Source organism: Bidens hawaiensis, unplaced genomic scaffold, assembly GCF_021521415.1.
Source record: "Bidens hawaiensis isolate Kalapana, Puna unplaced genomic scaffold, B.hawaiensis_p1.1 tig00051596_1, whole genome shotgun sequence".
NCBI classification, from domain to species: domain Eukaryota; kingdom Viridiplantae; phylum Streptophyta; class Magnoliopsida; order Asterales; family Asteraceae; genus Bidens; species Bidens hawaiensis.
The window spans coordinates 8,161-33,991 of NW_027499268.1; the positions used below are offsets into that span (position 1 = coordinate 8,161).

Genomic DNA, 25,831 nt, shown 5'->3' on the forward strand with positions numbered 1-25,831 from the left:
CGGGTCATGGCAACCGCAATTCACAGTGACGGGGTTCCTATTTGCGGGTGGGAAACATGGGTTCCAATTAAAGTTAACTTAATTGTTTGGAGGATGTTACAAAACAAAATCCCTATGGAGCCTAATCTAATCGCAAGAGGGGTTTCTTTTCCTATAAGTGATTGCCGAGTCTGCGTTTCGGAGGTTGAGTCGACGAAACATGTTTTTTTGGATTGATACCGGGCCAAAGCGATTTGGAGATTAATTTCAGTTTGGTGCGGGTGGGACTATACTGGTCTAGACAATTTGAAACAACTGTTAGGCATCACCGAGGAACAACAATGTAAATGTGAAAGGCGCTTTTGACAGCGATTGTATACTCTGTTTTTTGGTTCATTTGGAAGCATAGGAATGAGAGGGTATTTAATGCTCGATCATTGTCTGTAGATTTCACGGTTGAAGAAATTAAAAGGAGTTTGTTCGGTTAGGTTAAGCTTAGGTTGAACCACAAGGAAGTTAATTGGTCTATTTCGGCCAATTCTCCGTTGCTTTGCACTAAGGATTGAGAGGCTCTTCGGGTCACTTTAGTTGTTTTCGCGCGTTCTCTTGTAATTTTTTTCTTTCCTATCTTTGTTTTTTCCAGCTTCCCGCTGGAGGCGTCCACGCCTTTTTTTATATACTATATGTTCTTGACGTGCAAAAAAAAAAGTTATTATGGTATCCCACATTCACATTAGGTTACATGTCTATTAATGCTAAGCGTTGTAGGACTAAATTAGGGCGATTTTTATCAAATATTGTCATGAACACCACACATCTAGGCGATTTTAGAGGGAGCTACAAATACATGTCTCCCGATAGTGTAAAAAATATTATTATTTTATTCCATATGACCGTTGACAATGGTCAACTAGAAAAATAAAATTAATTTACAAAACTCTATATATATATATATACCCAGTATCTCAAACAAAAAAATACCAGATATTTCAACAAAAATACCAACTCTTTCAAATAAGAACACCACCTTCAATCTTCCAATTCTCCACACACCTTAAGAAAATGAATCTGATAAACAACCCGAACAACGCATGGCTCGGTTTTGGGTAATATGCTCGTCCACACACTCAACAAATGAACTCCCCCAACACACGAAACTAACCTCCCCTAAACTATCCATTTTCTTTTCCCGACCCGAACAAACCCCCTCAACAAAATATAAACTTCCAATATGCTCCCAAGCTTTTGTATTATTTTTCCGACACGCAATTTGGAGCCCGAAATGTCTTGAATTACCCACCAGCCCGGTCGCTCGGCGATCCGGTGTAGGGATGAGACTAGTACCGAAACTCGCAAATTCTTGGTACCTGTACCGAAATTTTCGATTCGGTACCGATATTTAAGGTAAAATTCGGGAAATACCAGTACCGTTCCGATACTGAAACTCAAAACTTTGGTACCGATGGTACCAAATCGGTACCGATTTCAGTACCAGTACCAAATTTGCTCATCCTTAATCCGGTGCATCATCCCGATCCTCAAAAAGGTCGAAGACCTCGTCTTCCATAAATCCGAGCACACCCATCTCCGGCTCTGATGCTCGTAACTACGACCTCGTTGACGAAGACGAGGAAGAAGAGGTTAAATTAGGGGGACGAAGGCGTACAAGAATTGCCCCGCCCCGGGAGACGAAGTAAAAACAAGGGGAAAATGTTGAGGGTTCGTCGTCGACACGAGCCGAAGAGGGGACCCGTAAAGACATGGAGCGACTACAAGATATGTTCGGCCATTTTGACTTTTGTGACCGAGAGTCTGGACCGCCTTGCTACCATCCATGCTAACACTGAAGCGAATGCACAGTATGCCGATTCATATAGATTGCGGCAAATGGAACGAGACATCTAGTTCTTGCACTCACTCAGCGAACCCTTAGCGGCCGAAGAATTGGAAAGAAAAACGAAAACAAAAGATACGGGAAGTTATTAAATATGAAGTTATATTATCTGATTTTATATCCATAGCAAAACAATGGTCGAATGGCAGGAAAATTACTTATTAACCAACTCACCAAGATAATTAACATAACAACCTTTTTTAACTATCTGAATTTCTTTTTATCTTCATATTAATTACCAACTAATTTGGTCAATTCAAGCACTGTCGCGGCAAGGTCTACTCAGTGTCACGGTGTTCCAGGGCGGCTCCGAGAATAAAAAAAGTTTTGGGGTCGAAGACAAAAATTTTTTTGGGTCTCAAGTAAAATGAGGTATTTTGTTAAGTTTAAACAATCTAATTTTTATATGAGCTTACTTGGTTATATTGTTTAATAGAAAACATTTAATTTAAAAAAAACAAATCGGGTCTAGCGAGGTGTTGGGCCTGTGACTGTCGACCACTCTGCCACACCTTATGGCCGACCTTGAGGTGTTCTAATGCACCAAGGTGATATGTTGGATTAAAACTTGTCACATTACAGTGAAATCCGGTAAATTACATATACCGGCATACTGCGCTTTGGTTCACTGGTAATATTAAAAAGTTAATGATTATTTTCTTATTTAATTGTCTTTATCATGATTAATTTAGTGATTTTCCTTGATGATACAACTCATCGTGTTGACACCTCACTTGAAACTTGACAACCGATCCATTATTACTTAGCACCATTTTTAAATGGGAAAATTCTCAAAATAAGCGTTTATGGAAATGTCTTTTTGGTTTTATGTGTCATTTGCGAGAAATTCCCAAAATAGGTAATATAATCTAGTCATGACGAGTATTTTGTATAACCAATTAAAACTGGACACGTGCCTTTAAACTAACCGTAACGAGCAGATTTACTAACCATTTACTCGTTAGACTAAATAAGTTTTATGCCTCGTAATCAACACCCATGAGTAATTCATAAGTTCTTTAGTCGCGACGAGTAGATTGTAAGGTTAAACTAGTCGCGACGAGTTAACTACTAATAAACTACTTGTGTGAGGAATGTAAACCAGGTAAACTAGTCGTCGCGACTAAATGAATTATGAATTACTCGTGGACGTTGATTACGAGGCATGAAACTTATTTAGTCGTGACGAGCAAATGATTAGTGAACCTGCTCGTCACGGTTAGTTTAAGGCACGTGGCAAGTTTTAACTGGTTCTACAAACTACTCGCGTGCAATCATAAACTACTCGTCACGACTAGTTTATAATACCTATTTTAGAAATTTCTTGCAAATGACACCTAAAACCTGAAAAACGTTTTCAGAAACACTTATTTGGGAATTTTCGCTTTTTAAATAAACATGCAACGTACGTAGGGGTCAGTATCAAGTTAAATAAGCTATTAATTATACCAGAGACTTATACTGATGTTAAAATAAACATGACTCATGCACTCGATTATTGGAAGCTCCACGTAATTAATATTTTCCATGAAAAGTTATTACTTTTAGAAATGGATAATTGGAGCCTCTTGTCTAATTAATAAGTCGGGAACAATAAGTTAGTCTTGTCATGTTTGGTAACAGGCCAGGATAGGTTCGAGTCATATCATTAACAGGTTAACATGTGTTTAACCTATTTAGACATGAATTTAAAAAGATCTTAAACGTGCCAACATGTTTTTTACACGAAACTTGTTAAGTCCAAATTCAAACTATGCTTGTGCTAGAAACTGTAACCCTATATCAAAACCAATCAAGCGTATTAACTACTATAGAATAGAAACGGTAAATACAAAAGCCGTTTTTTGAGCCAAATTAATATTACAATTCCCTTTCTCTCCCACGTATAATTAAACTTGGTTCTTTATTAAACATGTCTCTTGACTTGTAAGAGACTTGTAACCACACATCATATAAAAGTTGTACTAAAAAGCATACAGTTTGGTTGGAAATTAGGTTATTTTCCTTAGACCATGAAAAATATTTGTTAAAACTATAACAAGGTCTTATTATCGTTGTATTGTGGCCATGGGTTAGAAATGCAATTTATATAAATTCAAAGACTGAAAGTTATTTAATATATTTGAACATTAAAAATATGGTAAACAAAGAAAAGAGTGATAATATTTCTAGTATTATAAGGAGATTAAGCATTATACTTCCAAATGAAGGCCGGTGGGTCGGCTCTAATCATTGGTCATGAATTAGCCATCTTGGGCCCACGGTCGGTGCCAGCTCAAATTCTCTATGCATTTAGATCAACCCCACGTAACTAAACTTTGAAATCATGTACTATATAAAGGCTTCTTGAAAGCATCCACAAATCTAGGGCTGTGTAACGGTTCAGAACCGTGAGAACTGAACCGGAATCGGAACCGGAACCGATAATGAGTGAAAAATAGAACCGGAACCTATTATAGTAAACCGGTTCGGTTTCAGAACCGTTAAATACGGTTCTCGCTAATCGGTTCTGGCTAGAACCGGTTCGATCATGTATTTATCAAATGAGTTATGCAAACTTTGCAAATTGTAAAACAAGTTTATACAATTGTATGTCTTCTTTCACGTTAAAACTAATTTAGATTATAACATGAGCATCCGTTATATTTTTTATTAAAACCGAAGTGTTGAAGTTAAATAAACCATTAGCAACGATAGATTAACGGAAGATCATATCATTTTATATTAAATTACCTTGATATGTTAAATCAAAATTGATCATGATTGTCAGTTCTTGAACGTAAAGAAAGAAGATTTGAATTAAAAAATGATTGAATAGATGTCGGTTAATAAGTTAATCTATAAAAAAATGGGGATTGGTAAATTTATTCAAAACGTTTTGAATATTCCGGTTCTTCGGTTCCAAGTCTAGAACCGCTGGTTTTACCCGGAACCGAACCGGGAACCGTTTAATGCAAATTCTGAGAACCGAGAACCAAACCAGTACACACATTAGCGGTTCCGAGGCACCAGTTCGGTTCCGGTTCCTCGGTTATGACGATTCCGAACCGTCTTTTGCTCACCCCTACACAAATCACAACGCACTTTAGAAAGTCAACCATTTCATTTTCTGACTTCAAGTTATCTCTCTCCAACAAAAGGAATCCAGCAATGGTGAAGTTGGCACTTGGTAGCATTGGTGACTCTTTCAGTGCCGGTTAACTTAAATCTTATTTGGCCGAATACATTGCCACACTTCTCTTCGTATTTGCGGGTGTAGGGTCTGCCATTGCATATGGTATGTTGCTTTACTTATACGAGGCTATGTTTAACACTACTACATGATTTAAAAGCTTAAATGTTACACAAAAATCTGTAATACACTTAAACAAACATATACGAACAATTCTCATTGGGTTTAAATTGTGTATTAATTCATATTTATAAACCAGCCTCAAGTCTCGAATCGATAATCAACACACGAATTTAAACGAGTAACTCTCGTTTATATTAATCATAAAATCTAACTCTAAAAACTGATTACAAACTCTCAAACCCTAACTCGGTTTGACTCTTGATGAACCCTAACTCGGTTGCATCTAGATGAACCATAACTCGGTTACATCTCGTGTGTGTCTCTAGATGAACCCTAACTCGGTTACACCTCACCACCACCACCGCACTCTATAATGTCTAACCATGACATGTTTATATAGGACTAACCTAACTTGCTATTAAAGACATTACCTATTATAACTACAATACAATTAGGAAACATATCCACTATGACTACTTGTCAATATTGGTCCATCAAGTTCACCGACTTGTGACTTGGAGTCTGAAATTACTTCCAACAATCACCCCCTAATTTCTGACTCGAAATATGCGGATCTTTGTCTCCAAGCTTGTCTTCTTTGACCTGTGTGATTTGACCCATGATCTTGACCATCTCGGCTTTCACAACCATCTCATCATCTCGGTCTTCATCATATCGGTCTTGACCTCCTGAAACTCCTCTTGATCCATGACTGTGTTCTTTCGGCTCTCCCGAACTCGACTAGTGACCCTGTCCATGACCATTCCTTCGGTCGTATGAACTCGCATATCCACTCCGTTGGCTGTGATTCCTGTCATCTAGTCGAGCGAATATCAATCTTCTTGATCTTCTTAGGTTTCCGGATCGATCCAACATATTAAACCCTTGGTTTGAACCTAACTCGTTCAACCACGTGAAGCGTATACAAATAGAAGCAACTTTTCAAAGCCAAACCTGTTTGCTTGAAAACATGCACTCCAAAGAAAATAATTGCTCAAAGATATTCTTTTTTCTTTCTTCGTAATAAAGAATTAATACTTTTCTTTCTTTTGAATTCCTTCGACTTTGCAAAACATAACAGCCAATCAAAACAAGAGTTCCTTGCTTGCTGCATCTTCTCTTCGAGAGAACCCCGTTTTTTCTTATTCTTTTTTATTCAATCGCAATATTGTGAACAAAAAACAAAAACAATTACGATTAGACTTGAAACGAGTTGACCACTGCTCGATCTTCCTACTCGCTGGTGTCGTAATACCCCCAGCCGCCGAACAATCTACTCGCCGTTGTCAGAAACGAAAAACACCGCTGTCGCCAAATCTAAACCTGTCGTCGACCCTTATCTCGATCGCGAACCTTGCCTCGATTATTCTATCACAACCCTTTGAACTTGGTTAAAATTCCAATTACGTCTTAACCGACTTGACCGAACCCCTTACCGATCATGAGTCATGACTTTGATCGATGTCTTGAGTCTTCAATCACCTCCTTATCGATCACTACTTTGATCGATTAACTCCAAGAGTGCAACCGCTCTGATACCAATTCAAGTCCCAAATCGATAATCAACACACGAATTTAAACGAGTAACTCTCGTTTAAATTAATCAGAAAATCTTACTCTAAAAACATATTACAAACTCTCAAACCCTAACTCGGTTTGAGTCTTGATGAACCCTAACTCGGATGCATCTAGATGAACCCTAACTCGGTTACATCTCGTGTGTGTCTCTAGATGAACCCTAACTCGGTTACACCTCACCACCACCACCACACTCTATAATGTCTAACCATGACATGTTTATATAGGACTAAGCTAACTTGCTATCAAAGACAATACAATTAGGAAACATATCCACTATGACCTACTTGTCAATATTGGTCCATCAAGTTCACCGACTTGTGACTTAAAGTTTGAAATTACTTCCAACACAGCCTACTAAGTATTAGTCTTAAGGTTCCATTAAATATATATGCGTAGAATGATAAGAAGTACATATTAACTTTGTTAACAATTAATATATATAACTGATTTTTGAACAATTTGCAGGTAAGCTCACTACAAATGCAGCATTAGACCCTGCTAGACTAGTCGCAATAGCAATAGCCCATGCACTTGCATTGTTCGTTGGGGTTTCAATGGCAGCAAACATACCAGGTGGTCATTTATACCCGGCAGTCACATTTGGATTGGCTATTGGTGGTAGCATCACCATCATAACCGGTCTATTTTACTGGATTGCCCAGTGTCTTGGTTCGACTATTGCATGCTTCCTCCTACAATTCGTTACCGGTGGTTTGGTAGGCTTCTGATCTTTTTACGATTAAAACACAGGGTCGTCTCTGATAATTTAAATACCTCAGCCGAACCATAATAAATAGGCCCGTAGGCCTTAACGAAAATTTTTTATTCGCTCATGTACATGGATAAATCTTTTATCGACTGATTTATTAAAAGAAAAACCATTCTGACCATGTAATTATCTCATAAAGCATTGCAAACAACCTTATTTTTAACACCAAAAAACATATATATGTAATATGTATAAAAAAGTTTGTGCCTTTGAAACTTATGTGCCTCGGCCGATGGTGCGGCTCACACACCCTCCGAGCCTCCCATGTTAAAACACCAAGTTGATTAAATATTACACACATTTATATATACATATGTAAAGTCAATGTACATGAGCGATAATTTATTTAAAGTATTTGTTTACACACAAAACTGGTTTAAATTATTGGATTGTTGCTTATGTATTTGTTATATTGATAGGATGTGCCAACACACGGAGTTGCAGATGGCATGAATGGTCTTCAAGGAGTCGTGATGGAGATCATTATTACTTTCGCTTTAGTCTATACAATTTATGCTACAGCCATTGATCCTAAAAAAGGGTCACTTGGAACCATTGCACCAATAGCAATTGGGTTCATTGTTGGAGCCAACATTTTGGCCGCTGGTCCTTTCAGTGGTGGATCAATGAATCCGGCTCGATCGTTTGGGCCCGCTTTAGTTAGTGGAGACTTCTCTCAAAACTGGATTTATTGGGTTGGTCCATTGATCGGTGGTGGGTTGGCTGGGTTCATATTTGGTGATGTTTTCATTGGATCATATGAGTCACTTCCGGCCTCTGGAGACTATGCTTAATAACTTCCTTTTTGTTTCGATTTATTGTGTGTCGGCATTTCATGATCTTCGCTAAAGGTCGAGGGTGTAACATCCACATTGTTTGAAGTCCAGTTCAAGAATTATGTAGGGTTGGTTAAATTAAATATTTGCAACCCCTAATATTGAACTTGTGCTTTATCTTTTCTTTTCAAATGTCATTCATGTAATTTTAAAATGTAAATTCAATTAATTTCCCATATTTAAGTGATCAACTTGTAAAATTGTTATTAATTTTCTTTTCGGTATGTATACAGCATAAGTTAAAACAATTCAAATTATACAAGTCATAAGACATAACCTTATATATAACCGGTCTTGGACTGGATATGGCATGGTCCATTTGGCCAACACAGCCCACTAACTTAAAACCTGTCATGAAAAATTAAATGGCCATGATATCACATAACTCTTGAAATGATTATAATAATGTTTTTTTAACCCAAAAAACAACCGTGATGGGATAAAAAAAGAGGCTCCGAACAAACTAAGGGCATGTTTGGGATTGAGTTTGAAAACACCTTATTGGCTTTTTCAAAAAGTCAATAAGTTAAATGTTGTTTGGCAATCACAAAAAAAACCTTTTATTTTAGCTTTTTGAAAATGTTAAAAAACAGTTTTTCAAAAACCCTAAATCCTGGCTTTTCAAAATGGCTTTTTGAAAACCCATAAGCCCTTTTCAAACTCAATCCCAAACATAATGAGCCGAAAAAAGTATTACAACAATAAGATAAAAAAGAATAATGAACAATATTCTCAAAAATCTCTCTATTTCTAACCTTTTTCGGCTAAAAAACGATATTGTTTCTGAATCTCTAAAGATTCCACCAAATTGTAAGGCAGCCCACTTCAACTAACACCTTTTTGTTTCAAACTAATACTAGCATCATCTAGTAACATCAACGTCTTTGGATAAACTGAAACTAAAAAGTTTGTCTCTAGCCAGATCATCACTAGCCTCCAAGTCTTCTTCGTAACGTGACAATGACCAACGACATGATTAACGGTTTCCATTTGTGAGACACATTGGACACAATATGGAAGAGATATCAAGCCCTAATCGACTAAGGTTTTTTACGTGTTGGTAATCTATCAAGATGAACATGCCAAGCAAAAGTGTTTACTTTTTTTAAGGACAAACCTATTCCTTCTAGGCTTCTAGTGGCATTTTCGCAGGCCCGTCCCCGAGAATGATAAAAAATATTTAGGCCTCGTGCGAGATTAATTTTGGGCCTCATCCTTATAATATAAACTCATCAATTATATATATAAAAAAACAAAACACGAATACAACTGCTATATAAACTAAACAGAACGGGACTATTGTATTAAAATGATCAAATTAAGCGAATTTTAAGGCTCTCCAAGCATTTTGAGAAGCAAATGTCTCGATCAAGTCTTTATTGTCCAATGTTAGTTGGATGGACAAGTAAATAGCAAGACACTAATTTAAATTAAAAGGAAATAACACAAAGAAGTTGTTTACTGGACTGTTTGATGGTACCAGTAACCCAATTTATATATCTACATTTTTGAAGGTCGGTGGTGCAGTGAAGTTGTTCATCATGAAGTGAAAATTGTACTGTCTCATCATTGGACCACAATGTCCACTAACACCAATTTCCACCATAAGAGACAAAAACAAATGGGTTTACATTTTTTCTCTCTGCTTAATCTTCTCTGGTTGTGTTCCTATGGTGCTCTCCTTTCTCTCCGACTTCTACGGTTGCCGGATTCCATTCCAGAACCCTAGGCGACTATGGTATGGCGGTGGTTAGACGGAGACAACCGGTGTTTCCGGGTTTCAAGGTGACGGTCAACGAAACCTTTGTTTTCACCTTGCATGTGTCATAAGGTGGTCCAATGGGTGCACTTAACCGATGGAATGAACTTTGTGGGCTTTGGGATGGCAGTGTTTGAACATTACAATAAAACTCATTACAAGCTCTATCGCCAATCTTTTTCTAAATAATCGAATGTTTGTTGATATATTTTTCATGGAGGCAATTAATAGAAGAACAAATTGTACTCGAAATACCCGTGGACTTGACACTGGTTATAACTTATATCCATGATGAGCCCCTATAGAGTGCTTTTGACACCTTAAGCATATTTTACAATGTCGTTTAGAAGAGGAAAACTAAGATATAAGGAATATCAAACTCGAATGCCAGTATGCCACTAACGCATATTTGGTGCATTGTTTGAATGTCCATGGGAGAAAAACTCCATAACTAGGCCTGCTTAGTTTGAGAAATTCTACGATGGGGTGACCTCGGGTCTATGGAAAACTCTCCACTTGGCTAAACAATATCAAAATTTTGAGCTCACCAAATACGTTAAGACGGTTGTTCCCGACTTGCAAAAGTTGACGATGATAATTGTTGTAAGGAGGTAAATGTTACGCATAAAAAGCAACTATATTTTAGTTTATGTTTTCTAGCTTAAGTGGTTAAGGTTAACCATTAAAAAACTTCAATTATAAAAAAGAGAGTTCATGAGTTCATGTCCTACATATAAAATCTATACTACTAAATAAATAAAAGTTTACTTATGCCACGTGGCATCTTCTTACCGTCAATTCCCGCCTCCCATAACACACCTTTTCCAAACTGGGTTTTATCCTTATTCTATTAATCTAATAACCAAATAACAACATTCATCATCTTTTAGATAAACCCTAAATCTATCTTTCCCGTTTCCAATTGATTCAGATTATCTACAGATCGACACTCAAAATCGACATATCTTCTAGATCCGACAATCCTTATCACACTGTCTTATCATCATCTTCATCATCATCCATGTCTCATCATTATGCCTTATTCCATGTCTCATCGTTACCGTCTCCCACCATAGTCCATTTAGAAACCCATTTCATATACCCGGCCTGATTCATCTCTACTAACCGATCCGCTGTTGATTAGCCGTCTATCATACAAACCCTAATCATCTCTGCTGCTTAGGTACACAGTTCGTTCTTAATTGCTTATTTCTATGTCTAGGCTTGCCGATTTTGATAATTGTTGATTGATAATGATAGGTAGTAGCTTATTATCGATTAATGCTTGTTTATAATTTAACTTCTGTTAAAGTATTCATGGATTTTAGTATAGTTTAAGTTTGTTAACATATTATCTGGTCTTTGGTGGTGTGTTTTGATTTGTAATGCAGATGAAAAAGTCTTTGATGCATCGCAATATGCGTTTTTCGATCAAGATATTTTGGATAAGGCTGATTTTGGTTGTTTGGAAGTTGAAGAAGAGGATAAGCCTCTGAATGGACCTGGTGGTGATTATGAATACCGTTTGTTTGATAGAGACGAGGTATGTTTGTTATTTTTTCTTACAAGTTGACTTATGGTATTCTGTTTACTTATTTTATGCATCCGGGACTGAAGTTTCATGGTTTATAGTTGTGATTGTGAATAGTTCATTTGGTGTTGTCATATCTTTTGTTATTTTAGGCCGGTTATGTCATGTTGACTTCTAAAGTTGCCTTTTAACCATGTTTATATGTTTACTGTTTGTTTACTTTTATTAATGCATATTTCTTAATGCATTTCAATTTGCTTTTGTTTAATCTGAATCTGTTTTCATTTTCTACACCAAGAATCAGGGGTTGGGTCTCTATCAGAATTAGATGATCTATCTACTATATTTTCAAATGTCAGCTTTCTTCAACCACATTGCTTTTATTATTTCAGTTAAACTTTAAATCCAGTAAATTGGTTGCATACGGAATGCAACCAGTAATTTTTAATGTGATTCCAAACCTGTCGGGTTGGTCTGCGCCATCAGCATTTTTTCCGTTCTATCTCGGTAACCTTTACAAATACTTTTTGTATCAGTATCAAGTATTAAAATAAGTTTTTAAAAGCTATATTCTTATTAACAAATCATGATTTCTCCTTTAGCATGCATAATTTTACTCTTTAACTTTTAAATGTTCAAGAATTTTAAAGTTTTAACAAAGTTATTAATTAGTTGTTTTGAGTCAATGACATTTATGACAATTGAACAAACTAGCCAAGATACATCCCGAACATACTAGAAGGTCGATCAAATTACTGTTACATTAGCTTTATTATCTCCCGTTAATATAGCTTTTGAGTTGTGACATAATAATTTTTATTGATAAATATAGTTTACAATAGAAAGTTATACATGCATAGTATTTATATTAATGTAGTTTATATCTTTATTTTCCCTTCGTACCGTTCTTATGCTCTTTTTCATTGACATATTCACAGGTCATTGAGTTTTGTATATCCTGCTGACACAACATATGGCACTCCATGTGGACTACTTAACCATCTAACGGCCGCATGTTGTAAGTCTTTAGAAAGCATTTTTATATGTTTTTATGTTATAACTTAACTTGGTAGTAAGATGATTTACAAATTGGTTACATGTATCACTTTCTATTGTGATTTAAAAATAAAACTTTGAAATTTCTTGAAACTAATTATGGATGGTCAACCATGTATGCTTTAAACATCATAATTGCTATTTAAAACAGGTACATTATAAGTTTGGAATGTATTATAAGTTGTATATTATTCATTTAATTTAATCCAAATGGATTCATTTTGATTTTATTTGACTTTAACTAAGGAAGTTGTTTTAAATTGATTCCCATTACAAAAAACAACAATGTATATTTGTAAACTTTTAAATTAAATGGTGTCAAAACAGAGGTCTACGACAAAAGTTGGTGTTATGAGCTTTGACTCATTAAGAATAAGGTCATTCTTCTTAAAATTATTTTCTATTTAGTATTAAATCACATATTTTACCATGTAATAATATCAAAATAATGAACACTCTTCTCCTACATGATCGTTATAGATAGGCTCGACATTAGCTACTACGACCTTTTTACGCATCATAAAGCTTTATACAGACAAATGAAGAAAAGATGATACAATGATTTGGATATAGTTTCTTCAATGGGTACTTTTGTCTTTGTTTAGGGAACAGCAACCATGTTGTATTGTATAACACTGGATAACGAGGTAAGCAAATCATAAGTGCAACCTATTTTAGCCATTATTTTTTCTCTTAATTGAAATAGGTAGCCTCTATGCCAAAATGGATGTGACGTTGCTGCTGTCAATGAAATTGGAATGTTCCTTTCGTATATGTAATGATTATGTATTAATTAATTATACAACTAAACTTAGTGCTTTGTCATATGACTTATAAATATATTTTGTTAGTGACATTATATCTTTTAGTTAAAAAAATTATTTGGCTGTTATGTACCTGCCTTTTTGGTTGAAATTGGGAACAAGAGTTGAGATGAATTTTTAGTCTTTGTCCATATATATTTTCAGTTTCTTTATTTGGTTTTAAAGAGAAAAATTTCTATATTTTTTAAACTACTATACAAATACTTTTCTTGCCTAGGTTAGAACCCGTAATGAATTTATATAGTATTTCTACTTTGGAAGTTGATGTTAATGGTATCAAAATTTCTATTTCTACAGCCAAAGATAAGTTCATTTTTCACAAACTTCACATTGTAGTGAACTATGTTGTGTTTTGTTATATAGTTGACACCCAAATTCATTTACCCTGACTTTTTATTATTGATATTTTGAATGTTTTGAACTTATAAAATTAAATTTGTTAAACCCGTATTGTACACGGGTACCTAACCTAGTATATATATATATATAGGTAGGTTAAAATAAAAAGAGATAGTTTTCTAGAAAGAGTAAGAATAGATTTAGACCATTGGATTTAAGATCTAGTGGTTGAGATTGTTAGTTTCCAAATTGTCAAATAGTTTCCTAGGATTTAGGATTTAGGCTACATAGTTTCCAAGCTTCAATTTTTATGTCATTCTTAAAAAACTATTTCTTTTTATTTTAACCCTTTTCTATATATATGTGGGGGTTAGGTTGAGTCAGGGGTGTTCTCACTCACATATGGTGTGTTCCTGTCTAAGAGTGGTCTCTGGTATTAAGTAAGTAGACTTGTGACCCGTGAATAATCAAAATTAGTTGTAAAAGAAAAAAAGAATATTCTTAAACTCTGTTTTGTAATAAGTTTCAGTAATGAAATGAGGTAACATGATTTTCAAATCTAAACCTTCAAACGGTTTGTATTTCTATATTAAAAACGTTAAACCTAATTTTATTTTATAGGTTAGAATTAGATTCGGATAGGACTGTCCAAACTGTTCGCCGCTCATTCGAAAAATGCCCGAAAAAACGCTCGTTCGATTTCGGCTTGGTTTGAAAATGAGTAGTTCGGCTCGGTCTGGTTTGAAAACAAACCCAGCACAAGCAAAGCCTCGCTCGGTTAAGTTCGGTTCGTTTTTGCTCGAATTATTTTTATGTATTATTTATATATATATTTATGTGTGTGTGTATATATATATATATATAAAGTAGTTTTTAAATTTTTTGACATTTTTCTTCTTATGTTGACTTTAAAGTTCAATTTTAAACTCTAGATGCTCGTTTTATATAAGTTTTCTTGTTAACTTTGAGTTTTAGACATTGTAGTGTTGGAAGTCTAGACATTGTGTAGTTGAAAGTCGTGAATTAATGATATTCTTTACTTTTAGAAATTTAAACTTTTGTACGATACCAAGCCGCTCGTTTTCAAACCAAACCAAACCAAACCAAACCAAGTTCAAGCATAAAATATTGCTCGTTTTTTAAAATTCAATCCGCTTGGTTTGAATCGCTTTCAAACCAAGCCAATTATAAGCAAGTCTGCATTCGGTTCAGCTTGGTTCATGAATAGCCCTTCGGAGCAAAACTATTTCAAAAATGAAACATTTTTTTAAACAAACTTTAAATTGCACCTCCGTAGTTAGAAATGTCTAAAGTAAAGGAAACAAATTTGCATACTAAATTAAGGGTTTTTGTTTTTTTTTTCTTTTTTACCAATCTACCAAATTCAAATGAATATTACAGTTACGTGACTAAAACAAAAAAAAACACTAATACAATAAAATAAAATAAAATCCTTTGCATCTCAAGTGGAGCCAAAATAGTCTTATTTCCAATTCTCCAAATGAACCACTAAGTAGTAAATACAATAGCCTCTACAATATCTTTTTTCTTTTTCAACCACCTAGCTTGATCCAACCGCTATACAATTCTTTTGGGCCTTTATTAGAAAAAAAATGCCCAACCACCTATGAATCATGTCCCAAATCTTACCTGCCTAAGGACAATGATGTGATCCAAAACTTCCACTGATTTCAAACATACCGCACATAAAGCAGACATAATATCCATTCCCTTGGAACTAAAATTATGTCTAGTTAAAAGCCGTGTCAAGTGCAAACGCTAAACCAATATGTTAACCTTTCGAGACACAAATTTGTTCCATCTCGTTTAACACACATTGGGAAGTTCCATCGGATCTAAGTACAAATGAACCAATGTATATCTTAATATGGTTTGTTTGTTTGTTTTTTGTTTTTATTTTTTATTTTTTGCATCAATTTCATATTAGTTAATATTATCCGCTCATTTTAAAATGTGTACGTTGTCGGTATTGTGAAGATTTCGGAATGATTTCGTGTTTACAGATAAAATGGAACGAACGGATATGATTTTGACGGAATTTACTATTTTCTTTCATGGTTTTGTAACATAAATAGGAAAACAAACATATTTTTAGGTTTAAAGATATGATGAATGACGCAATTAAAAAGAATTTTTAATGTTATCTAATGATCCCATCTCTAATCCCCTTAAAATACTAGTCGACTTTTTGTCATGTAATTTACTTGAAACATGACAACCAATCACATGTAACTTGATCCATTTTTATACATAGAAAATGCAACTAAATGTCATTATATATCAAATAAATTTATTATTATATTATATTATTGTTTATTGAAATATTTAAATTTCTTGACCAGCGGAGCAAGACATTGGCGATATCACACTAGACTAATTCCACATTAGCTGTGAAAAGAATTTTTTTTTGGGTTTGTAAGTAAATGCCATGTCTTTTATATCACTAACACGTTTTAGGTTTAATGCCAGCGGACGAGAGGAGGGCTCCACATATAAGTGTGCTCAGATGAAAATAATACTAAGATGGGTGACCTCCTGAGAAGTCTTTACAGGAAAACCAAAAACAAGTTTGTGAGTCCCGGGATGGGCCATCATCGAAGGCAAAGTGGACAATATCGGTGGTGTGAGAGTCGGATGTTACAAGGGAGCCAAAACTTTAAAGGTTCACTATTTTTCAATACTCGAATTTCTAATAACCCGTCACCATAATTCTTGAATTTTTCTGAATTAATTAGGTCGGGCCAGTTACTTTTATTCCATGTTAGGCAATTAGATAAAAAATGAGTCAAGCAAATATATAGCAAATAGTGCTTTAAAAAAATTTCATATTTTTAAATAATAACAAATAAACAATTACTGGAAGAGTTAATTGTAATTATGGTCATTGTGGTGAAATTCAAAACGCAGGTTTCAATTCCGAAGTGGCATTTTCACATATATGGGTCATGTGGTGGTGAAATGCCACATTTAAAAAAATGATTATGTTGACATTGGTGAGGGTGTAAAAGCTGAACTAAAATCTGAATGGTGAAGGTGATTATGTTGGAGAGGGTATAGAAGCTGGTGGTGGTAGGGTTATGATTTGAATAAACATGATCAAACTTTTAACAATTGTCATTTTTATTACTCACCAACGCCCTTCACTTCAACTCATACTACTTGGCTTTCAGCTTATTCCCGAATCAAAGCTACTTGCTTATAAGAGAAGAGCAAGGGTGCATAGCCGGCTTTAACAGGCGTGTTACCTATTGGTTCCCAACTTGGGCGTGGGTCTTTTTTCGAAATGGAATGGACTTTTTACTTACTATTTATCGTAAATAAGTGAAGAAATACACATAGTATGATACTTTGGATAAGGATAAGAAGATATAACGTTCATTCTCTAAATTGAATTTCAATGAAATTCGGCCCAATATTTTACTAAAATGATTGGGCAGTCCATATGGTTGCGAGTGTTGTACTTAGTGTGGCTAGACCCGGTTTCAAAATCCATGGTGGACGGTTTTGTTATTATTTAATGAGGGAAATCGTTAAACAAAAACGAGGGTCCAAATTGCATTATTTAAAAACCACAGGGTTGCAAATTGAAAGAGTACTAGTGTCTTTTCATAGAAGCACTAACGTTGTGACTTAACGATGGACCCAGATTGAAAAAAAATTGACCACCACATGGCCTATATATGCGAAAATGCTACCACAACGTTGAAACCTGAAGAAACACTAAGTGACCCGGTGCAGATTATAGATAATCTGGGGGTTAAGTAATGTTTCCCACGGATGAGATCTAGCTGAGAAGGTTGTTCTTCAGGAGACCTGCAAAACAGACACCGTAAGCTCGTCACTGAGAAGGGGGGGGTTCCTCCTTGTGACCACCCTCCGGCGTGAGAATCAGACTAGATTGCTCTGAATATAAGTGTATATTAAGAGATTGCTAGATAACAGGATAGCAGATGATCTTACCATTCCAAGATGTTGGAGTATTTATAGCCGAAGGTAGGTTTCCTAGAAGGTACAGCCGGCTGAATAGTATTCCTGTTCTACCAACAGTGGACTGTGCACAGGCCATACTGGTTGGTGGATAGGTTACGGCCAACAGTAACAAAGTCGGCTGTACTATTCCACCAACTGTAGATTATGCACGTCCCACCTACTGTGGATTATACGCAGGCCATGCTGGTTGGTGAATAGGTTATGGCCAACAGTAACACTATTCCACCAACTGTAGGCTGCGCACGCCCCTCAGTAAGAGTTGGTGAGTAGGCAGCGGCTAATAGTGACAAACAGTACTAGAGGGTGCTCCTCCTCGTACTGTTGTCGGTGAGCTGTCACCCTGTGATTGGCTCATGGGCTGTTCTGGTCAGATTGTCTGTCCTATCCATACCTTGGTAGGTATAGTACAAAAGATCTTTCAGAATCATACGGACTGGCTCACTTTGGCGGGATTGTTCCCGCCTTGCTCATTCCTTCATGTGACTACTGATGTATCTATTGTCTTGTGCGTGTAGCCCTGCTGTCTGCGGGTAGCCTTCCCTGATGGCTTGTATCCGCAACTGCGGGAACAGGCGGGGTACTTCACCATTGGGAGGCTTTCCCTGCGTGTACAGCTTGCGTACTGCGCGTAAGGTTCTCTGAGCATGGTGGGTCCTGCGGGAGCAGATGGCCTTTGCGCAGACGTCCCTGTTCAAGGTGAGTCTTGCGGGACCAACTGGGCTCTGCTGGGACCTACCTCTTCAAAACCTAAGTTTTAGGTTTCACCACATGAACCAAATTGCAATTAACTCTTACTAGAATCACACAGGTGACTAAACTAATCAATTAAACTTGATCAACAAAGAAATTAAACATACAATATAAACAAGAACAATTAATTAAAAGGTTGGACAGCAAGTATTTTTTTATTAGTTTATTTATTTTAATATTTTGGATTATTGGATTAAAATAATCTCATATTTAATGTGTTGGCCAATAATAATCCCACCTGAGTTATTTCCCTCTGATAGTCTCTCATTTTCCATGTTTTTTGTTTTATGATCCCCCGTTAAAAATATTTAACGGGGTTAAGTTTTTGCCGATGTGGCTAATGACTTGCCATTTTAAATATCCTACATGGCTTTTACTTATTTTTCCCCCATTCTGATTAATTACCAGTATTCATTTAACAACCCGCAAAGATACATATTAGATATGTGCCCTAGATCCATCAATCCGTTAAATCGATCATTAATTAATTTAATAGGCATAGGGCTATCGATGTGTGAATCAAGACGAAACTAACAGTATAATTAATTACCTGCCTTGATGTTGATTTGATGGGTAATTGGCTGTTAAAGCCGACGTCAATGAGCAGTCTAGAACTCGCATCAAATAGCAAAATTAGTATGATTGGTTATAGGGTTTGACAGGCGCTACAATGAAGGTGGTGTAGCTGCGTTGGATAGGATTATAATGATCGTTCTATAGTGAAACCCTAAACGAGTTAAGCCCGGTTCATATTATAAGAATTTCGCATCAACTATTATCAATTTTACATAATTAAGATTGTCAGTTGGCCGCTTAAGTTAAGATTAACAATCTGCAAGATTCAATTACCAAGTTTGAGACGAAAATTAAGGTCCAAGTTAACAAAATGGGTCGCGGGTTGTTAAATGAATACGGGTAATTAATCAGAGAGGGGAAAAAAAGGTAAAAGCCATGTAGGATATTTAAAATGCCAAGTCATTAGCCACATCAGTAAAAACTTAACCCCGTTAAATATTTTTAACTGAGGATCATAAAACAAAAAAATGAAAAAGTTAGGACTGCCAGAGAAAAATAACTCAGGTGGGATTATTATTGGCCAAAACATTAAAGGTGGAATTATTTTAATCCAATAATCCTAATATTTTCTAGATACATTGTATTGTTTTATTAAAGTTGGACAAAGTAAGGTGAGTGATATAAATACAAGTAGACAAGTGTGCAGCTAATGTAAAATATTGTTGTTGTAAACTTCTAATTTAGCAAGTATTTCTTATGTTATATGCCGTGTAAAATGAATATGTCTAATCATGTCATTTTCTTCAAACGTGAACCGATTTATAATCATGTTACATGCCACGAATGTTTAACATGATTAATATCACCTATTTTGTGAGATGACACAACAGAGAACATATAATATAGTTATCCAGTTAACAAATAATATAATAAAAATAATAATCACTAAAAATTAAGATCCATAGTAACAGTATTCTTCAAGAACAATCCTCAACATGCTTTAAACAAAAGTACATATAAGAACAATACAAAACCTACTTTAATAAAAATAAAATTTGTATGACTAAAAGAAGCGGCTACGGTTTTTGTAATATAGATATGTGTATTTAAAAAAAAATTAACACTATAAATAGGTGTAATTAGGTTTAAACGGTTAAGACCTCTTTAGATACGATTTTAATCGTCTCTTAAACGTGTCGCTGTGTTTATGACACGAAACTTGTTATGTTTAATTAAGTTTAAACCCAAACTTGTTTAACTTCGTGTCGTGTTGTGTTACCATGTTCGTGTCTGGAATTTCCAGCCCCTTGGCTAAATGAAGAGCAGCCAGTGCCGTTACTCCCATACCAGTTTTGGGCCGAAAACAAATTAATTGGTCTGCTTGGTGAGTCAGTCTTGCTTCAAAAATGTGGATGGAGGTTTGTTAACAATCTTGAGTTTCCTTGGGTTAAGGTTATGAAACCAATCTATGGGGAGAAGGGTTGGGTTAGTTGCGAGTAGAGGTGGTGGAGTTTGCAATTGAAATCGGATAGTTAAAACTTTGAATGTCCTTTCACTATAAAAGCGTTATTCCTATGTCAACGGTAAGAAGGAAGGTGGGGAATAGAGAAGATACGTTGTTTTAGAAAGATCGATGATTGGTTAGGGGAATCCCCTCTAAGTTAGTGGTTCTCTCAGTTATTCACGTTGAGACCAATATAACTTGCTAGCTTGGTTCTCGGTTGCAGAATGGGTCGTGGAAACAGGAGTGTCTGATTAGGGGAGGTGCGGAGGAGTCTCAGTTCATAGAGTTATGTAACGTTCTTCATTAGGTTAATTACTTTGAATATGGATTTGAGTGGACGGGTCTGAGACTTGGATATGGAAGGTGTTTTTTTAGTAGAAACGGTTCGGAATTTTATTGATCGTTGCATTCTTCTAAAGGGGTTTTTTCGACTAGCTGGAATTGGTTCATGCCTCGAAAAGTTAAAATTTTGGCAATGAGAATTTTGTTGGGATTTGAACTATTAAGTTTTGGTCGACAACCATTTTCTATACAGCTGAATTTCTTATCATGATAAAATACAACTTAAATGGTGTTTATTATTTATGTATTATCACATTGATGAGATTTGTCTATGTCCTGCGACTCCTGAGTTAGTGACATGAATCTAGTCCTATTAGTCTGTTACCGCATAGCATTTAATTATCTCATGCGTTACTTACTTACCTCTCTTGTACTTTTATCATTTGTCAAGATGGTACTATTACTCACTTCATTGGAGATAGTCCTATTGTACCCTGTAAGTTTCGTCAAATAAGGATATATAGTAACTGCCTTCACAAATTATTGTCTTAATAGTTGATATCGATCACAGCCCGTGAGATGACTAATCAAACTTGGCTTTAAATATTGTTGTCCGAACTAATAACGTATAATGCGGTTTTGCTATGACCGTTTTCAAGCCACAAACCTAACTGACCAAGTTAACTAAATAACTAGGATCAATATGGTGTATCATATCATTTTCCCAAGGAAAGTGTGGTTAGTAGATTGTGATTTATGTATGATCGCAATTTCACTTGAACGTTTGACAAATAATAGACATAATTTGTACATCTCATATTACCCAAATATATTAAAATCAAACACATAGGCCAATCATACGACACTGTGAGTCCTCTATAGAATATAATACGATATATCTTGATAATTCAATCTCACAATTTACATGGACATTTTATTGGGTCATGCTATGCATACATCAGCCCCCTGGTGTGGGAATAAGGCTATACGGCTCGTATAGCCCTAATTTATTGATCTGCGTACGAACGTGTCAGTGTGGCAGCTTTTTGCAGTCTATACGAGCCGTATAGACCCTATACGAGCCGTATAGATTTTCCAGCTCGTATAGCCTACGTAACTCGTCTGACCTATACGACCCGTATAGGGTCTATACGACTCGTATATACAGCATGTCAGCATGCACTTTGACCAGAGATTTTTAATTACTTTTCTGGTATATACGACTCGTATATGTGGTATACGACCCGTATAGACCTGGTATTAGATTTTCTTTCTCAAACCATTTAAGATTTGTGTGTTGCTTTGTAAGATAATACCAACATCTACACCAACAAATGAAACTAAAAAGTCATTACCCCGAAACGGTCATGTTGTACGTAGGTTGTTATGTATATTTTTATTTTGTAACCAACTCGGGTGTTATTTTTTAATTTTTTTGTAATTTTAAAATTGAAAAAAAAAACTATACGAGTCAAATAGACTCTATACGAGTCATATAGCCTTATACGAGACGTATAAGGGCTATACGATACAAAAAAATAAAACCTGACACTTCTGCTTGAAAATGACTTGACTATGCACCTATACGACTCGTATAGAGCCTATACGACTCGTATAGACTACCCTAGTGTGTGAATAACCAACATGGTGTATGTATAACCCAAGCCTATTTTATTTCATCACATCTTGGGCGTTGTACGGTTCTGAAATCTGAAGCTCAAGCTTTGTCTCGCATTATTTAAAAAAATAATAATAAAAAAACAAGAAATTCCAAAAGTTTTCAAAAATCTTTCATTCACTTTAGCTTATGTTTATTTATGTCCCTGACTTACAACTTTATTTTAATTTTGAAAACCCGATAATTCTACTTATATTACTGTATGAGATTATTCAAATTTTAAAAAACAAATATGTTCAATTTTTTAGAGTTAATTAAACGGATGGTCCATGTAATTTATCCATATTGCAAGCTTAGTTCTCATCTTTCTAAAATTATATATGTAGTCCTTTTGAGTGGACGGCAAGTTCTCCATAATGCTTAGCCTTATTGTTCACAATAACAGCATGAAGCATGAAAATAACCTAATTCAAACATCCAAAAAAAAAATAAAAAAAATAAAAAAAGAAGAAACAAAAACCCATTTTGGTTGTTTATTACATATATCCATACATTAGAAACAAAATAACAAGACAAGCAATACAAACTAATAACACATAAAAGCCATGGCTGGCGTACATACATGTATTCTTAGTACACAGGGTCTTCAAAAGTTTCATGAGTAGATAAGATAAAAAACCACAGACAGTAGATATAATCTATGATCATTTCAACTTGTTAACAGAAGCTAATGACTTCTTAACTTTTTGATCCTCGGATGGTAATTTCACATTGGTGGCTAGCCCTACTGCTTCAAGAAACCTTATCATATACCAACAAAAGTCAATTTGCCACCATTCTAACCCATGTCGAGCTGAATACTCAAATGCATGGTGATTATTATGCCACCCTTCACCAAAAGTAAGCAATGCGACCCACCTGTAGGCGTACACATATTCATGATTACTAATTAGCATGTAAACACCAAATACTAATGTAACATAACATATATTAAATGAATATTATTTTTTCTTGAAAACTTACCAATTATTCTTGGAGCGATCACCGGTGTTCCAAGCTTGGTTTCCCCATAGATGACAAGCTGAGTTCACTAGAAAAGTCACGTGATATCCCCATGTGGTTGCAACTCCCTACACCATATCAATTACATTCCGATCCATTTGCTACATAAAGGGAAGAAGAAGAAGAAGAAGAAGAAGAAGAAGAAGAAGAAGAAGAAGAAGAAGAAGCCTTACCACGACCCAAACGAGGTATGTAAATCCACCAAAAAAATAAACGAGGGTGGCAAATGCAAATGTATGCAATAGATAGGTTCTTCTAATGAATCTATAGAATGCTTGATTCTTTAAATCTTCTACATTTTTACGTTCTTGATACTACAAATTGATTAAATCTTCTTAGTGAAACAAACATTTGTTTTCTTTAATCATTTCGACAATTGAAACATGAAAATACAAAATACCTTTTCAAGAATGTAACCGCTATCAAAGAGCCAACCCATATGACTAAACCAAAATCCAAAGATCGGAGAGTGTGGATCTTTCTCGGAATCAACATGTTGATGGTGATATCTATGCATGCTCACCCAAAATATGGGATCCCTCTGTATACATATGTGATTAAAAGTTATTTAAGTTTGAACAATAGCATTCGAATGTTAGTGACTCAACAAAATGTCACTATAGTTAATTAAGATAATAGTACAAATTTAGCACCGGGTGTTTTATCTATACAAAGAGTAAATGCCAATATATAGCCAAATAGTGACAAAAAAAATGTAGGAATACATTTGTTACTTTATGAGAAACAATCTTTCATTTTTCTTAAAAGCTTTGTAAAACACAAAGTTAAAACTTTAAGCTAGGCTTGTTACTACTTTTCTGAAACAGTACATATAGCTAAATAGTGTCATGTACAATTCATTGTAGTGAGTAAAGAATACATGCACTGATAAAAACGAACCTGAAAAGCTAGGACTCCAAGATAAGCAAAGGTGTACTCAAGCCATTTGGGCAGCTTGAGACTATGGTGTGTTAGGTTACGGTGGTACGACAACGTTACACCAAATATTCCACACACCACGTAGGTAGTAAAACCTGCCCAAAATGCACCCCAAGTAAACGTAAATGGGGCGAAAAATGCAAGCAAGTGAAGAGCTAACATCCCTAGAGCCATTTTGACATCAAGAGTCCTCCATGTACGACCCATAAAGAGGTTTCTCTTCCTTGTAACCATCACATCTGAAGGTAGTGTTTTTTCATGTTTAGCGTCCTTAACACCATGGGAAACTGTGATCAAATTTTTCATTTTTGAATGGTGAGAAAAATGTGTGTAGCATTTGGAGTCTTGCATATTTATAGTTTTGATAAAGGCTTATAAGTGTATATTTATAAAGAGAGTAGTTGAAGTATCTTAACAACATCGTGAGGGACAAAGGGTCATGCCCCAAGGACGTTGGCAGGCCCGGATCAAGGTGAGGCTACTCAATCTTTAGGCCTCCACATTATGTGGGGGGGGGGGGGGGGGTTATTTAGTTTTTTTTTTTTTTTATTGTTTTGCTATTTTGCATGTTGTAAAGATTTGTTTTATTTTTTAACTTAGTTTTGTTTTCAATATTTTTTAACATTTGGGATCTTTCGATTTAAATGTGTGGGTTTTTTAGATTTTTAACGAACAAACATAAACGAAACACGAATATGATGCTTTTTTTAAACGAACAAACATGAACAAAAATATTTGTCTTATGAAAAAGGGGCTGTGATATAGGTGGCGTGGTGGTTGATGCATGAGAGGGGAGGTTGAATTAGCCAAGATTTGTTTTATATTTTAACTTAGTTTTGTTTTGAATTAGCCATCTTGGGCCCACGGTCGGTGCCAGCTCAAATTCTCTATGCATTTAGATCAACCCCACATAACTAATCTTTGAAATCATGTACTATATAAAGGCTTCTTGAAAGCATCCACAAATCCAGGGCTGTGTAACGGTTCAGAACCGTGAGAACTGAACCGGAACCGGAACCGGAACAGATAATGAGTGAAAAATAGAACCGGAACCTATTATAGTAAACCGGTTCGGTTTCAGAACTGTTAAATACGGTTCTCGCTAATCGGTTCTGGCTAGAACCGGTTCGATCATGTATTTATCAAATGAGTTATGCAAACTTTGCAAATTGTAAAACAAGTTTATACAATTGTATGTCTTATTTCACGTTAAAACTAATTTAGATTATAACATGAGCATCCGTTATATTTTTTATTAAAACCGAAGTGTTGAAGTTAAATAAACC

At 35.4% G+C, this 25,831-nt stretch overlaps 1 long non-coding RNA gene and 2 pseudogenes across 2 annotated transcripts; 2 read left to right on the top strand and 1 right to left on the bottom strand.

Moving 5' to 3' along the window:
• Positions 1 to 5,023: 5,023 nt before the first annotated feature.
• Positions 5,024 to 8,312, top strand: LOC143599182 (putative aquaporin TIP-type RB7-5A; annotated as a pseudogene).
• A 2,854-nt stretch (positions 8,313 to 11,166) lies between these two features.
• Positions 11,167 to 13,645, top strand: LOC143599183 (uncharacterized). Its single transcript, XR_013147261.1, has 3 exons — positions 11,167 to 11,998; positions 12,583 to 12,662; positions 13,028 to 13,645. It is a non-coding gene; the product is annotated as an uncharacterized LOC143599183 (long non-coding RNA).
• A 9,560-nt stretch (positions 13,646 to 23,205) lies between these two features.
• On the bottom strand, positions 23,206 to 25,009 carry LOC143599185 (delta-9 acyl-lipid desaturase 1-like; annotated as a pseudogene). Its single transcript, XR_013147262.1, has 4 exons — positions 24,507 to 25,009; positions 23,780 to 24,147; positions 23,568 to 23,674; positions 23,206 to 23,462 (listed from the first exon to the last, which is right to left on the bottom strand). The product of XR_013147262.1 is annotated as a delta-9 acyl-lipid desaturase 1-like (transcript).
• Positions 25,010 to 25,831: the final 822 nt, after the last annotated feature.